Here is a 16,642-nt window from a genome sequence, read left to right as displayed (position 1 = left end):
GCAGAGGAGACATCAAGAACCAGGTGGGACATCTGGGCATGGAGGGACTCTGTCATCGTCCTCTGCCCGTGCATCGGTCTCTGGGGGGCTCCCCAGTCAAGAAAAGGCCTAGGAAAGGCACCGGTCCCGGTCGACGTTGATGGCTTCGACATCGGCGTCGAGAGGTATGACTACCATGTGCTCCCTGTCGACCCACGGCTCTGGTTAGAAGCGACGTCGAAGTTCAGCGTCGAGGGGTAGGACGTCGAGACCTCAGATGAGGTCGACGTCGAGGACTTCACCGGCGTCGACACACCATTGATGTCGTGATGAGTCCCATCGAGGCGACACCGCCGTTCACCTTCAATGTCGACACGAAGATCGACGTCTAGGAGAGAAAGAACGACATTGAGGTGAAGACGCTCGACATCGGGGAGTTCGTCGACGTCAGGAAGAACGACTTTGGGAAAAGAGACGTCAAGGAGGTCGACGTCGAGGAGGGAAAAGTCGACATCGAAGAGGAAGTCGAGCCCAGAACAGTGTCTAGTGCCCCTGTGGTCAGCGTCTCATCGTCATCATCATCGGCAAGTCCCCGGTCGCGGTGGCGCCGGCGCTCGTGCTCAGAGAGGTCTGCCTCTGGAGTGTCCTCCCCGAGGCCTTCGCGTAAGAAGAGGAGAGTTCTTAGGTCATCGGACTCTGATTATTCCAGGACCTACTCGCCCTCAAGGCCCAGGACGCCTACGCCTCCTCTTCCGCAACTTCCTCCTCCACCACCTCTGCCTTCTCCTCTTCCTCCTCCTCCTCCTCCACCACCGCCTCGGCCTCTACAACCAAAACCTTTAGTTCTGGCTCAGCCCCTTCTGGTTCCGCAGCCTCCTGGGCCTGTGGTTCCTGCAAGGCCCAGAAAGCCAAGTGTCAAGATCCAGAGGAGGCATCGCTCTCGCAGTGAGCGTAGATTGTCGACGAGGTCGCGTCATCGTCGGCGGAGAGAAAGGTCCAGGTACACAGACTCGTCCAGTGACAGGAGATACTCTCCCACTTTGTCGAACTCTCCTCCTATGAGTGTGTCACCGGTGGATGACATTGGGACTTTCCAGGAATTGCTGCTGCGAGGGGCAGCGAAGTTGGGGATCACATTGACTGTGCCCACCCCTTCCACTTCTGTGATTTTTTAAACATTGCAGCGCAGGCACCTCTATCGCCCTTTGCTGCCTTTGGTGCCAGGACTGGAGGAACCAGCCATAGAGCTGTTTGCGACGCCGGCCTCGGTGAAGTCGGTGCCGTCGTGACTTCAGAAGAAGTATAGACCCCCGGACTCAGATCCAGCGTTCCTAAGAACAGATCCTGTCCCGGATTCTGTCATTGTGACAGCGGCCAAGAAGCAGCACTCTACTGCCCCTTCGTCAACGGTCCCTCCCGACAAGGAGAACCATCAAATGGATTCGGCAGGAAGGAAAGTCTGCAGTACAGCTGCAACCTCGATAAAAGCGGCGAATTCATCAGCGCTCTTGGGTCGGGATGACCGCTCCTTGTTAGAGTCCCTGCAGCAGTTCATTGAGCCCCTTCTGAGGGGCAGGCGAGAAGACTTCCAGGAGATATTGAATGAGGGCATGATGGTCTCGAATCAGGTCATCAGTTCGGCGGCAGACGCCTCTCTCCTGGCTGCTCATGGGTACTGCCCTGGCATAAACTTGAGACGCCACTCCTGGTTGCGCCTGACATCGCTTAAACCAGAAGCGCAACAGCGGATTGCTAACTTGCCCTTTTCTGGATCTACCCTTTTCGGGACTCATGCATACGAGGAGATGGCCCGCATGAAGGCGGAAATGGAAACGCTAAAAGCTGTCGGTTTGGAGAAACCGAAGGAACAGCGGAAGTCCTTCCGCCCCTTCTAGAAGTGTTACTCTTCCCAGAGATATCAGTGAGGGCAAGGTCGCCAGGCTGTCCAACAGCAGCAGCAACAACAGCAATACCAGCGCCAGCCATTCCAGAAACGTCAAAGGGGCAGAGGCGGCCAGCAGACCTCCTCGGCGAAAAAGGGCCCGGCCGGGTCCAAGCCCTGAGGAGTTACTTCCCCCTCGTCTGTTACCCGCTCCGATGGGGGGAAGCATACAGAATTACTTGGCAGAGTGGAGAAAAATTACTCAGGACAAGTGGGTGCTGAATATTGTTTGCAATGAGTACAGTCTTTGCTTTGTCAGCCCTCCTCCAGCTATTCCACCGGTTCGTTCGCAATACCAGCTGTGCGAACTTCAAGCGGAGGCCGATTCCCTGTTAAGAAAAAAGGCGATAGAAGACGTCCCTCTGTCTCAAAGGGGAAAGGGTCTCTACTCAAGGTTTTTTCTTGTACGCAAAAAGGAAAACAACGAGTCCAGGCCCATTCTGGATTTGTGACCAGCAAAAAAATGGATTGACAAAGAGAAATTTTTCATGCTGTCCTTGCACCAGATTTATCCTCAGCTGCACCAAGGAGACTGGCTTTGTGCAATAGCTCTGCAGAATGCGTACTTCCATGTGCCCATTGCATGGAAACACCGGAAGTTCCTGCGCTTCCTGGTCGGCACCAATCACTATCAATACACCATACTACTGTTTTTTCTGAAGTCTGCACCCAGGACTTTTTCAAAATGCATGGTATTGGTGGCAGTTCACCTGAGAAAGAACAAGGTGGTTGTGTACCCATACCTGGATGACTGGTTGATCAAAGCCTCCACCTTCCAGGAAGCCCAATTGCATTTAAACAGGATGGCCGTTCTGCTGAATCAGATGGGTTTGCACATCAACATGTCCAAGTCTGTTCCGACTCCTGTTCAGTGCCTGCAGTACTTGGAAGCCTCCATTAATACTCTCAAGGCAAGCGTATCTCTTTTGGAGGAGCGACGCTTATCGATCCTTCGGAAGGCTCAGGCTCTCACGTTTGTTCCATCAATGACAGTGAGGACGGTGTCTTCTCTTTGGGGTCAATGGCTTCTTGCATCTTCCTCACACCACATTCACGCCTCCACATGAGACCGTTGCAGGAATGTCTGGAGGATCAATGGGACCAGAAAAAAGGGAGCTGAGACGACAAGATCCAACTGTATCTGCATGCTCAACAGTCCCTCAGATGGTGGTGTTCAGCTGAGAACCTCCTCAAATGTAAATGTAAATGTAGTTGAGCTTATATAGCGCACAGCTACCCGCAGTGGGTTTCCCGGCGCTTGCTTAGGGAACCCTTCCTGGTATTCCCCTGTGAGATAGCAGGGTATCCACAAGGTGAAAGTCAGGCATCCCGCCGCGAGGGGCCGTTGTGGAGATTAAGCAAGCTATTGCCCAGAGTCGCAGAGTGTGAACCCGTGAGTCGAGGAGGCATCGGGGCGAGAATTATCAAGTCCGTGGAATTTTTAGCCCAAGACCCCACCGAGGTGGGGAATTGAACCCTGGTCCAGGACCGATCTCAGCTTCCGGGTCTGCTGCCTCTAACCCCTGAGCCACACTTCTCAAGAGAGTTCCGTTCCACAAGGACATTCCCATACAGACTATTGTCACGGATGCTTCTCTCCACGGATGGGGAGCGCATTCGGACCATCTACAGATCCAAGGAACGTGGTCCCAGGTGGAATCCACGTACCACATCAATGTTCTGGAACTCAGAGCTGTTCATTTGGCGCTGAAGGCTTTTCATCCGTCCTCTCGGACCAACTCCTTGCTTGTACAGACGGACAATACGACCACAATGTATTACCTAAACAAGCAGGGGGGCTCGAGATCGCGCACTCTGTCCCAGGAGGCACAGACAATCTGGCACTGGCTGCTAGCCAGAGGACTGACGATAACTGCTACCCATCTACCAGGTGTGCAGAATGCTCAGGCGGACACACTCAGCAGGCTCGTCTAGGAAAACCACGAGTGGGTTCTAAATGACGAGGTGCTAGGGAACATCTTCGAAAAATGGGGCACTCCAAAAATAGATCTGTTCGCTACCGCCGAAAACAGAAAATGCAGAGACTTCGCCTCCAGGTTTTACCAACCGGGGACTCTGGGGACTGCGCTATGGAGCAGCTGGTCGAACAGCTTTCTGTACGCTTTTCCGCCCATTCCCCTGATTCCGGCAGTACTCATCAAGCTGTCTCAATCCAGAGCGCGAATGATCCTCATTGCTCCGGAGTGGCCTCGACAGTGGTGGTTCACAGACCTGCTCCACCTGTTTCTCCAACCCCACCTGCGGCTTTCATGTCGGCCGGACCTTCTAACGAAGTTCGGGGGTCAGATGGTGCATCCCAACCTCTCATCGTTGAGTTTGGCGGCATGGCTCCTGAGATAGTACAATATGGACACTTGAATTTGCCTGACAACTGCATGGAAATACTTAAGGAGGCTAAAAGACCATCCACAAGGACTTCCTATTTCTACAAGTGGAAAAGGTTCTGCATCTGGTGCACATCCAAGAACGCTGAACCTGCCTCCTGCAAGGAAGATGTCATCATTCCATACCTCTTGCATTTGGCTCAATCTGGCCTTAATTTACATTCTATTAAGGTCCACCTCACAGCATGAACTGCATATAGGAAATGTCCTTCACAAACATCCTTTTTCCAGATTCCTGTCATAAAAGATTTTTTGGAAGGATTGAAGAAGGTATTAACCCCTGTTAGGCGTCCTTCGCCTTCATGTGAACTGAATGTGGTGCTGTCCAGGTTGATGAAGGAGCCTTTTGAGCCTAGTCATAAGGCTTCGCTACAACATTTATCTTGGAAGGCGGCCTTCCTTGTGGCTATAAAATTGGACTGCAGGGTGAGTGAAATCCAGGCTTTGTGTTGCCAAGAGCCATATACTGTTTTTCATGCTTCCAAAGTTGTCATGAGGACTCACCCTAAGTTCCTTCCTAAAGTCATTTCTAATCTTCCTGTTAATCAGACGATAACTTTACCTACGCTTTTCCAATATCCTTCTTCTCCGGCGGAGAGGTCTCTTCATTCCCTGGATGTAAGAAGGGTGTTGAAGTTCTACTTGGATAAGACCAAGGACATTCGTAGGTCAGACCAATTGTTTGTCAATTACGGTTCGATCAGGACTGTTCTTGCCACCTCAAAACAGTCCATCTCTAGGTGGATTGTGTCCTGCATCCAGCTATGTTACCAAAAGGCTAACTAGACCTTAGGGGGTAAGCCTGAGGCTCCTTCCACCTGGGGTAAAGCGGCTACAACAGCTTTGCTATGTAATGTTCCCATTGCAGATATCTGTAGGGCTGCCACTTGGAAGTCGGTCCATACCTTTGCCAAACACTACTGCCTGAACTCTGACGCCAGGGCAGACGCTCAGGTTGGGCAGGCTTCGTTGAGAAATCTGTTTGCACAGTAGTGGTTTTGTCTGTTTCCTATAACGCTGGTTTGGTTTGTTGGGATGGGCTTGCCATTCTATTAACAAGATTATGACTATAAATAGAGATCCCCTACTACAGAAGGAGTAGTTTCTTACCTGTATCTCCAATTCTGTAGTAGGGGTATCTCTGTTATAGTCATAAGCGCCCGCCCTCCTCCCTGGTGGATGAAACGATAATGTACTGATTGCTACAGGCATGGCTTTATACACCTTCAAAAAGAACTGAAAGTAAAAGGCCTTTGGCTGTACATCCTGGGATACTGAGGGTCTCAGGAGAGTTCCTTAATGGCACGGTATCCCTTTTCCAGACACATAATGGCAGCCTATGGGGCTTGTCTGTCCAACTCTTCCTCTCTATCATGACAAAGGATTTTTGTGAAGGGGAGTTTATCTAGGTGTGAAACCTTACAGAAGGTATAAAATTTAATATTATCTGGCTATCTTTTTCACTTCGAGATGAACTGCTGGCCAATATAGCCTTGTAGTTTTAGGTTGAATTATTTGTCTTTGATTTTCTCTTAAGTGTCTATGCAGGACTGCGGAAGAAGACAACTTAAGAGACTATTTTCATTGCTCCGGGGTCCCCGCACATGGGCGGGACTATTCACAAGATTATGACTATAACAGAGATACCCCTACGACAGAACTGGAGTTACAGGTAAGAAACTACTCCATCTCGAACGATGAATGGAAAGCCTATCGTTGACCATGAGGGAACTCCAAACTCAATTACAAACAATGCTGCTGAAAAAAGAGGACACGGAGAATAGGTGAAGATGGAAAAACATACAAATCTGTAACCTCAAAGAAGGAGCAGAAGGGCCAGACCTTGAGGCCTTCGTAATAGTTCTATTTTCTAAAACCCTGGAAGGAGCGACACTCAAAATCAAGATAGACCGAGTCCACAGGGTGGGGAGGCCAAGCCAAGGAGAAAAGTGTTGCCCACAAGATATCCTGGCAAAAATGCACTCTTTTTAGACCAAGAGGGCATACTTCAAGCCGGCAGGAAAATTAACATGGTGCGATTTCAAGGATTTTCCTGTAAACTCTATCAAGATATAGCGCCTGCAAAACTGGTGCACCGCCAACAACTTAGGCTCATCATGGAGAAACTTAGGAAGGATAACATCAGATAACGGTGGACCTACCCCTTTGGTCTAGTTTTTGTATATTGTAACAAGGCGCAACATATAACTGAGGTAAAAGAAGCATTTGCCTTGCTGGGCCTCCCTGCCCCGGAGAACGACCACAAGGAGAATAACAAAGACCATCTAGAGGGCTCTCCCTCTGGCATGGGAACAGGAAAACAATGGCAAAGTCGCCGCCCCCGACAGCGCAGAAGAAACATGGCCCTCCTGGTGTAACATAAGAGACCCAATGCCACTAACACTCCATATGAAACTGGCAAAAATCCCTCTCAAGCCTCATGGAATAGTCCAACTTGTATTAACAAGAGACTGCTAACTATGTATACACCAAATCCTGGTCATCACTGACACTAAATTATCCTAGGATCGGCATCCTGAAACACACCAATGGCTCATGCCAAGAAGACTATTCGTTAAGAAACAAATTCAACTCCTGATCCAACTTCACTAAACAGACCTCGGCAGCGGACTATGGTCCAGCCGCTCCTCAAATGTTTAACAGACACCATGGTGGTGATCTGACCTGGGGGCTGGTTGCCCCAACATTAATTGTATTGAAGATTGGTAATCTTGTTCTATTGTTCCTCTCAGTATTTTTCGCCCTTCTTTTCTTTTCCATTAGCAGGGACCTGGGTGACAAGGGTAACATGGGTAGAACAAAGATGGCCAGCGCACACTGGAGACACACAAGTGCGCAACAGGGGGGTGCTGGCCATGGGCAAAGACCGGCGGAAGGGAAGAAAGTGCGTGGACGGACAAAGGGAGGGAATCAAGGGCTAGAGAACAGGTGCACACAGACAAGATGGTGATTACTACGCTATCATGGAATGTTAAAGGTATGAATGCCCCTGCCAAACACCAGAAGATCTGGAAATAACTCTATGATATAGTGGCTGTCCAGGAGACCCATCTAAAAAAATCGGAAGATCACAGACTAAAGCACAAGACATACCCACTGATATATAAAACCTCTTCCACCACAAAACACAATGGGGTCGCTGTTCTCTTCCACGCCTCCCTCCAGTTTCAACCGGAAGATCACAAACCTGACAAAAAGGGGAGAGTAGTACTGGTGAAGGGCCGAGCAAGGGGGAGGCTCTGTACAATTGCGACGATATATGCACCCAACACTAACCAAGCAGTCTTCGTTCACCCTCTCCCTACTGGAGGCTTTGCAGAGGGGGACATAGTCTTGTTGGGAGATTTCAACCTTACCTGGAACTCTGGGATTGACAGAACACACCCACACAGAGCCTACACAGGTAGCTTTTCAAAGAATCTGAAGCAGAATATTCAGGAACTAGGGCTCAGAGACACTCGGAGGGAAGCACACCCAGTAGATAGGGATTACACTTTCTTTTTCCACTCCCACCATAACTATTTAAAGCTTGACTACATTTTCATGAGCTACACACTAAATAAACAGGTCAGAGAAGCCATTATACACCCTATTATTATCTCTGATCATGCACCAGTACAAGTCTCTCTGGAATGGCCCTGCCCTGAATCAAAATGTAAGAGATGGTTCTTCCCCGATGCAATAGCAAGAGACAGTACACTGTGCGACACACTACGTGCATCAATCAGGGAATTATTTCAATTAAATGACCCCAGGACATGACACCAGCATACAATTGGGACGCATTTAAAGCTCTGGTAAGAGGCCACTGCCTGAAACTAATGGCCACCCTCAATAAAGAGAGAGCAACGGAAAGAGTAAAATTGGAGGGGGAACTGAAAACATTACAACAAACACACACGGCGAATCCTACACTTACACTCCAAAGACAAGTCACGGCTCTGAAAGGGAAACTGCATGGAATTTACTCTAATATGGCAGAACTGACCTTGCTGCAATTTAAACAGAGTTGTTATGCACAGGGCAATAAAGTGGGTGCACACCCGGTGCGACAGTTATGTGTGAAAATGGAAAAGGACTACATTGGAAATATACGAGATCCTACAGGTGCACAGATGCAGGAAGAATCAGGGTAGGCAAAACCCTTTGGGACTTTTATAACTCACTATACACAGCTGATCCACCCAACCCGCAGGTGCACAAGGACTACTTCAACACAGTAGAACTGCCACAAGTCACCTCAATCCAGAACAAACTCTTGAATGAACCTATAACAGAGGGAGAGGTACAGCAGTCACTAGGGGGTCTGAAACTGCATAAGTCTCTCTAGGACCTGACGGCCTGACAACACAATTGTACAAAACTTTGAGCCCAGATTAATAACTGACCAGCCCTTTTTAATCACATAGCGAACACCAAACAGGTAACACACAGTATGAGTGAAATGCTTATTACTGTGATACCAAAAGCTGGTAAAGACACACAACATTGTGGTTCTTACTGTCCCATAGCCTTGCTTAATCTTGACGCCAAACTATATTCCAAGATCTTGGCCTCTGGATTGGAGAACTTGATGCTGGGACTCATACACCCAGACCAATCTGGTTTTATTAAGGGCAGGCAGACACACGACAATGTGCGCAAAGTGATTTACCTGATAGAAAAAATGACTAAAAAACAGATTCCTGCAGTGCTTCTGGGTTTAGACGCCAATAAGACGTTTGAATGGGTGGACTGGCACTTTCTCTTTCAGGCCCTTCAGCGGTTCGGCTTTTGTGAAACATTCATAAATATGATATTGGCCAACTTTGTAGCCCCAAGTGCTAGAGTACTGGTTAATGGAGTAGCTTCCAATCCTTTTGTCCTGGCAAGGGGAACAAGACGAGGGTGCCCTCTATCCCGGCTCCTCTTTGCGCTTAGCATCGGCCCATTATCCACAAGGCTTAGAGAGAACCAGGGGATCAGGTGGATTCATTTCGGCTCAGACAAACATAAAATGTTACTGTTCGCTGATGATATTCCACTGACACTATCGGACCCTCAACGATCTTTAACAACCCTCTAGGAAAAGCTGGAATGTTTCAAGGGTGTGGTGGGTCTACGCATTAACTTGCTAAAATCCTTTCTTCTTAACTTGATACTACTGGAAGTAGAAATGGGAAACCTGGTGGCCAAGAGAGAATTAACATATCTGGGAATAAGCTGACCCCCAAAATCTCAAGGCTATTTGCAGCTAAGTATCCCCCCTCCTGCGCCAGATCCGGGCTGACCTTAAGAGGTGGACACCACTATATCTCTCTTGGAAGGGCAGAATACATGCCTTCAAGATGGTAGTTTTACCAGAGGTTTTGCACTTATTTCAGAGCCTGCCCATTGAGCTCGAGAGAGACTTCTTACAAGAAGCTCACACAATGTTAAAGAAATTTGTATGGCAGAATAAAAGGCCAAGACTCCCTTTTGCCCTTTTCCGGAAGCCCACTGATAAGGGAAGTCTGACATTGCTTGAACTGACCCTGTACTACAAAGCAGCACAACTTCATATCATAGTGGAATGGTCCCAATGCGAGTCAGACAAACACTGGCTATACATGGATCAGGCAATCACGGGAAGTGTGATATTGGATTTAATATGGAAACCTAAGTCGGATCGACTGGCTAATGCCTACATAAGCACCCCTACCAAAACGACTCTAAAAACATGGGACAACGTTCTAAAGGTGACTTTGTTCCCCTCACCATTAACCCCAATACATTACAACCCCACCTTCCCACCTGCGTTAGAAACAAGCCAATTCAATGCATGCAGAGTGGGAGGTTGTCTCACCTTTGCTGACATTTTCCATAACTGGGACATTTTAACATTTGAGAATTTCCAAAGAGACTTCCACTTACCCAACACAGAATACTTTTGCAATCTTCAATTTGTCACTGGGTTCTACAAACCGGGATTGAAGAAGGGGCGCCAAGAGAAATCACAACACTAGAGCGCTACGTGAAGGTAGCCAGTTCGGCGATGGGGGCAATTTCTTTTCTTTACTCTCTACTGTTGTACACACTCCAATCTAGATGGCTAAGGCATCTCGAATTCTGGGAACGCACATTAGGCCAGGACATCACAGACACGCAATGGAAAGCCCGATTGAAGGATATAAAACGTCACAATCAGTCGCTAGGTCAATGTGAGACTCATTATAAGATACTATACGATTGGTACCTATTCCCCACAAAACTGAAGAAGATATTCCCTAACACATCAGATCACTGCTGGAGAGTTTGCGGCCTCCTGCGAGTCTTCCGCCACATATGGTGGGATTGCCCAACAGTTCTGCCCTTTTGGTCTGAAATTCTAGCGCAAATCAAAGAGATATTAGGTTATCCCATCCCTACCTCTCCAGATTTTGAACTTTTCGGTCTCTGAGACCCAGGTTTGAAATATCAAATCAAAGCTGATCAGGCCATAACGTGGTTTTGCTTAGGGGCAGCTAAAACAGCAATAGCAGCCGCTTGGAAAAATAAAGAAGCTCTATCCCTCACACAATGGCACGCATGGTATGTCAAGCTCTAACTATGGAACGGATGAGTGACATTTACAAGGAGGAAGGAGGAGTTAAAAAACTTTGAATATCCTTGGGGCCACTGGTCAGCTTTCTCTCTAGTGGTCTCACTTTGATAACCTGCCCTACGAGGGTTAGAGCGCTACACCTGTTCTAGTTTTAAACCGAAATGCTAGCACTATCAGATTCCACTCCAGAATGAGATTAGCACCATCAGGTCACCGAGGACACCAACTGAGCCAGGCTAGTAGGTTTATTTTTCTTATTTTTGTTTTCCTTTCTCATTACTGTTTAACTTCACCCTTGTTATTGGATATAATTTTGATCTGCTCTCTCTAACAATAACGCAAGAACTCCTCTCGGAGCATGGACTGGTGGTAGAGGGGAGGGTTCTGGGATGAAGGAAGGGTTGATTATATAGAGAATATGTTATGTTTTTTTGTTCCCCATGTTATAATTAAATACAATGCAAACTTTCAGGTAATACAGGAAGTGACAATGGCAGGGATATTGATTCGGACCATCCGACAGAATCTGTACAAGGAAATAGATTACTAACAGATATAAACGAGTACAAGGACTCAATGTATTACCATGTTTAATAATCGATGATGTGAAAACTAAATAAAAATAAATTTGACCAAAAAAAAGTGGCGTATTACATGAGGGGACTAGTATGCCCTCGCAGTGACTAAATCTCTAAAAGCTGTTTTCCCATATGTTGATCATGCTACATTATCCATGAAGAGGCCTAGGTAAAATTAAAACTTTTAATTTCTATCTTTGCCTGGGTGAATGCTAGCAGAAATGATTCACAGTTATTTTCTACATAGTTTAAGATTCTAATTTCTAATTTTGAAATTAGTCTTTTGATAGCTTTAGTCATACAACTTTATCAAAAAGTTATTTGTGCTGCCTGAGCCAAAACCAGCTTAGTACAAATGTGCTACTCATCTCACCTCCAGTTGTCTAATACAAATTCCTGGTTATAGTTAAAAACCCTGTTCTCTGAAGGCTAATAGTACAGACTCTGAGTCCAGTAAGGGAGGACGTTGTCAACAACTAGCCATTTAACAACAATTACAATTACAATTACAATTACCTATCTTAAAGGTGGACAAGAACAGTTGGCAACCTTCATGTTACCTCTTTTGATTTGGAGATTCCAAATGGAACTGACATGACCTGTTCACATTCATTCCCAGAAATGTCTTAGACCCTCAGGTTGCAGTCCAAGTTGGTAAAAAAAAGTTATTGACCTTTTCAGACCTCATGTAAATAGGCCAGTGGTTTAGGGAGAGCCAGGTCATCATCTAGTGGAAGAAATGGCTAGTCATTTTGTCTTCTGGGAATTTGTACAGTAAAGTAGAGAGGAAGTGCAGTATAGGGCAAAATGGTAGATAGGATTAGGTAGGAAACATTCTCTAATCAGTAGCTGATATTAAACTGCCACTTTCTGAGTGCCCGCCTGCACCTGGGAAGACTACATCTGAAACATAATGCCTTGCTAGAAGAAACAGGTCTGAAGGTCAAGGACCCCTGACCTGCTGGCACCCAAAGGCTGGAAAGGCTCTCTAAGAGTTAGTTGGCAGACCTCCTGTTTGCCTGATTTAGGGATGCAAAAAGGAGATGGACTCCTGATTATTTTAAGAGGGCCCAGCTGACCAGTGATGATTATACTCTGCAGGAGACATGGCTGAAGAGATGCATAGTACCTAGGTAGGAGCCTGCTCTAAGCATTGGAGGGATGCAGGAAATATGGGATGGTTTAGTAGGACCTTGTGGTATTTCACACTGTGGAGCCCTGCCTGGTTACAGCTCCCAGCCTTGTCCTTCAGAAAGATGTTTGAGAATTAAAAAAATTCTAAAGTAAACCATGTGACCAGGGTGAGGGGGGAAATCTCTCCTAAATGGAAATTGACGTAGGAGGCTACAAAATCCATCTTTGTACTGCTCAGAGCAGTTGACGACCAAAACCAATTGCTTCAATGGCTACATAATCATGTAGGTGAATAAGAAGAACCCACAACAGCTTCTTCCTTGGACCTTAATCTTCTGAAAGATTCTGACTTCCAAAAAGTAGGCTAATGTTAAAAGGTAAAAGCTGTGGCCAAAGTTACCTGCTTGGTTGATTCAACCTCCTCTCCATTGTGGTCAATAGGTAAAAACCTAGCCAATGGTGACCTGCTTGGTGTATCCATCTCCTCTCCATTATGATCAGCCTGAATTTGCTATTAAGTCCTGGATAACAATGTAGTGATATTTTCCATGGCACTTCACATTTTCCAGATAACTTTCACATAAAAAAATCATACCTCTCGTTTATCGTGTCCAATTAAATTTTTTTAATGTCATATTGCTTATTTAAATGTTCTTTATGGGGGTTTTTTCCTGACTTAATTGTTGTTGACATTTCTTATAGTTAGGCAGAACGTGAAAAGGTTGCCAGCAAAACCTGCATACATTTCCATAACTATCATTTTAGCCGCTCATAAAAAAACATACATCTCATGTTTTTAGCACCAGAATATTTCCTAGTTTTCCTTTTCAAAGCTAAAAGCTTTTTCATCAGAATAAGCAACATTAAATGAGAGGCTGTGCTCTGTAATACCCTTTATTATCTTCACTGAAACTTTAAAGGTCCAATTTGTATTTTTCTGCATCTGAAATCATTTTAGGACATTCTCCCCAGATCCTGGCTATCAGTATACCAGTATAAACTTGCAGAGGAGATTTGCAGCCACAGAACATATGCAAGTAATGGAGTATTTCAAAACTGGTAAGTTTAAAATAAAAAAATGGAACACTTCTAGTACCATTGGGTTTTTGGAAATGTTGAACATGGCCCTCACTGCTAACAGATGTTAAAACATGTCACAATTGGCCTACACCTTATTGCCACATTCAAATTGCTTTTAAGTCCTTGATATATGGGACTATAGGTACCCAGGTTCTGTAAATTAAATGCTACTTTTGGGCAGCAATACTCATTGTGCCACCCACTCAAGTAGCACTTTAAAGCTTTTCCCAGGCCTGCAACTACAGCCTGTAGGGCAGATTTAACACAACCATAAAAGCATTCTAAAAAACAGTTATCTCATTAGGAAAATAATATAGTCAATTCCATTAGACAGCACATACACACGATTAGAAAGAGGTTAGGAAAACAATTCATAATTTGGTTAGAATAATATTTGATTGTAGAATACACAGGATAAATTACAATTCAAGCTTACATAGGAGACTGAATGGAGACAATGAGTATTACTAAAATGATTTGCAGATATTAAAATGAATAGTTGTTTAACAATTTAATTTAACATACAGATGGATTTATTACAAAGTGCATCCGTCTATACTAAAAACCTATATTTGTTTGGACATCAGGACCTCAAGGTGTGAGTTATTTTTTCTTTTTTTGGTCACCATTTGTATGAAGACAACTACTGCCTGCAAACTTTTATTTGTTTTCTAAGATACGAATATAATTAAAAGCAGATTTACAGTCAATAAATAGAGTGTAAAACACGCTTCCTAATATCTCTATAAGAATTACGAAAAAGGATAAAGTGCAATGTCGACTGTGGTGACTTTCCATCGCAAGGGCAATTTGGAATGTTTCAGATCCATTTGCCTATGGTAGTAAATGCAATCAAATATTGAAGGGTGCCCAATCCCAATCTTGTAAGGTGAAACCTGTGTTGTAAATGTGTTAACCCAAGTGGGTATTGTTGTGTACCCAGTGTATAGGGTCCTTCACAATATGTTTTAGTCACCTGTTTGAGCTAGCTGTAGTGTCTCCTAAAGTTTCTCTTGTTCCTGCAAGCTCCACTTTTAAGTCCCTTTTACTATAATTGTTTATGTTCATAGGGTCTTTAAACTCGACATTCACCTTGCACTTAATTAAAAGTTTATAGATGTACTGCAGCCAAGGGATCTATTTACGCAGGTCAAGGGCAAGGCAGTCCATTATAATTTCCTGGAAAATTTTAGCACCATCCTTGCTCCAGATCCCATGCCAAAGCGCAAGAGCTGCTGTACTAATATAAACACTAATATAAGGGGCTGCCAGTTCCTTGTGAACTACATATGAAGGGGTTGAATGAGAACTGCTAATTGCCACCTTAAAAATATATTTTCTTGAGTCTATAATGATATATGTTTCGCCATCCCCCATAGTGCTGCACCGTAACAGGTTCCTGTAAGGCACTTACTTTTGTATAGGGTCCAGATTTCCCTAATTGGTTTTTTCTCCATTTTTAAAAAAAATCTGAAGATGGCCTCAATTGATCGTATAAATTTCAATTCACAAAGATAAGTGTGCGCACCCCAATGTCCTTCCCATGTAAAAAAATGGCCCAAGTATGCTAACGTTTCCTTCGGAGCAAAGAGACATGTCATGTTAAGACTCAAATGAAATGTAATTTAAGATGCTCTTTAATAGTAACGTTAGATTTTACGGTGCCGATTCACAGAACTAATCAGAGACAAAATCCTAAAGTTTTGGTATTCACAGAAGGCATTTAGTTGTGATAAAGTTAGTATTTTGTCTTATGTTAGTATTTTGTCTCAAGTTAGTATTTTGTCTTAAGTTAGGATGTTGTCTTAAGTTGGATTTTGTCGTAAGTTAGGATATTGTCTTAAGTTTTGTTTTTAAGACAAAATCCTAATTTAAGACAAAATCCAAACAGGGGGGCTACAATGACGTCTTAGCAATCCGGCTGTAGAGGACTTACTTGTGGCAACATTGGGGGTTCTTGACCCCAATGGCCCTCAGCAGCAAAGAGGTTGTGGCGGACGCGGCTTGACCCAGCAGAGAAGGAACAGAACAAACTTCTCCTAAAAGAGTATAAGTTGGCGATTATAGATAGAAAGAGGACCCATTTCGCTAACCTGACTGCTTCCCTTAACTCCCCTAGAGATCTTTTTAAGATTATAGATTCGCTCTCCACGACTCGGGCGGTTGACCCTGTAGTGGAAAGTCAGGAGTTATGTGATGGAATATCGACCTTTTTTCATTCTAAAATTGCAGATATTTAGGACACCCTTGAATCCCTCAACCATGAGTTGGGACCTCCCCCTTCTCTTGTCCTTCCCACGGTGGGGTGCCAGGCTGATGAATCCGTCCCTAGTTTTTTTAATTTCCCTCTCCTTACTTTGGAGCGGATAAATCAGCTTCTTGATACCACTAAATCGGGCTCCCCATTAGACCCCTGTCCACTTAGGGTTTTGAAGGCCTGTAGGGAAGTGGTTATCTCTCCTCCTATGGAGGTGATGAACTCTGCTATTATGGAGGGAGTTTTCCCTTCTCATGGAAAATGGCGGTCGTCAAACCCCTTCTGAAAAAGGCCACTTTGGACCCCGGGGTATTGAAGAACATTCGGCCTATTTCTCTTTTGCCTGCTCCTGCAAAAATCTTGGAAACACATCTTAATCATCACCTTAGCTCCTTTTTGGAGGATTCTACTCTCCTAGATGCGTCTCAGCACGGTTTTAGAAAATCACACAGCACTTAATTTGCCCTCACTATGGTTATCAACAACATCCGCCTGAAGGTCGACACGGGCTACACGACTATCTTGGTCCTGCTCAACCTCACGGCGGATTTTGGTACTCTGTTCCCCTCTATTCTAATCACTCGCCTTAGGGAGATATGAGTCCGAGGACCTGCCTTAAGTCTTTTGGCATCCTTCCTTAGCCAAAGAGAACAAAGGGTGAAGCTGCGTGAGTTCTTGTCTCCA

The sequence above is a fragment of the Lissotriton helveticus genome, chromosome 4_1, assembly GCF_964261635.1.
Source record: "Lissotriton helveticus chromosome 4_1, aLisHel1.1, whole genome shotgun sequence".
Lineage (NCBI taxonomy): Eukaryota > Metazoa > Chordata > Amphibia > Caudata > Salamandridae > Lissotriton > Lissotriton helveticus.
This window is presented reverse-complemented; position numbering follows the sequence as displayed.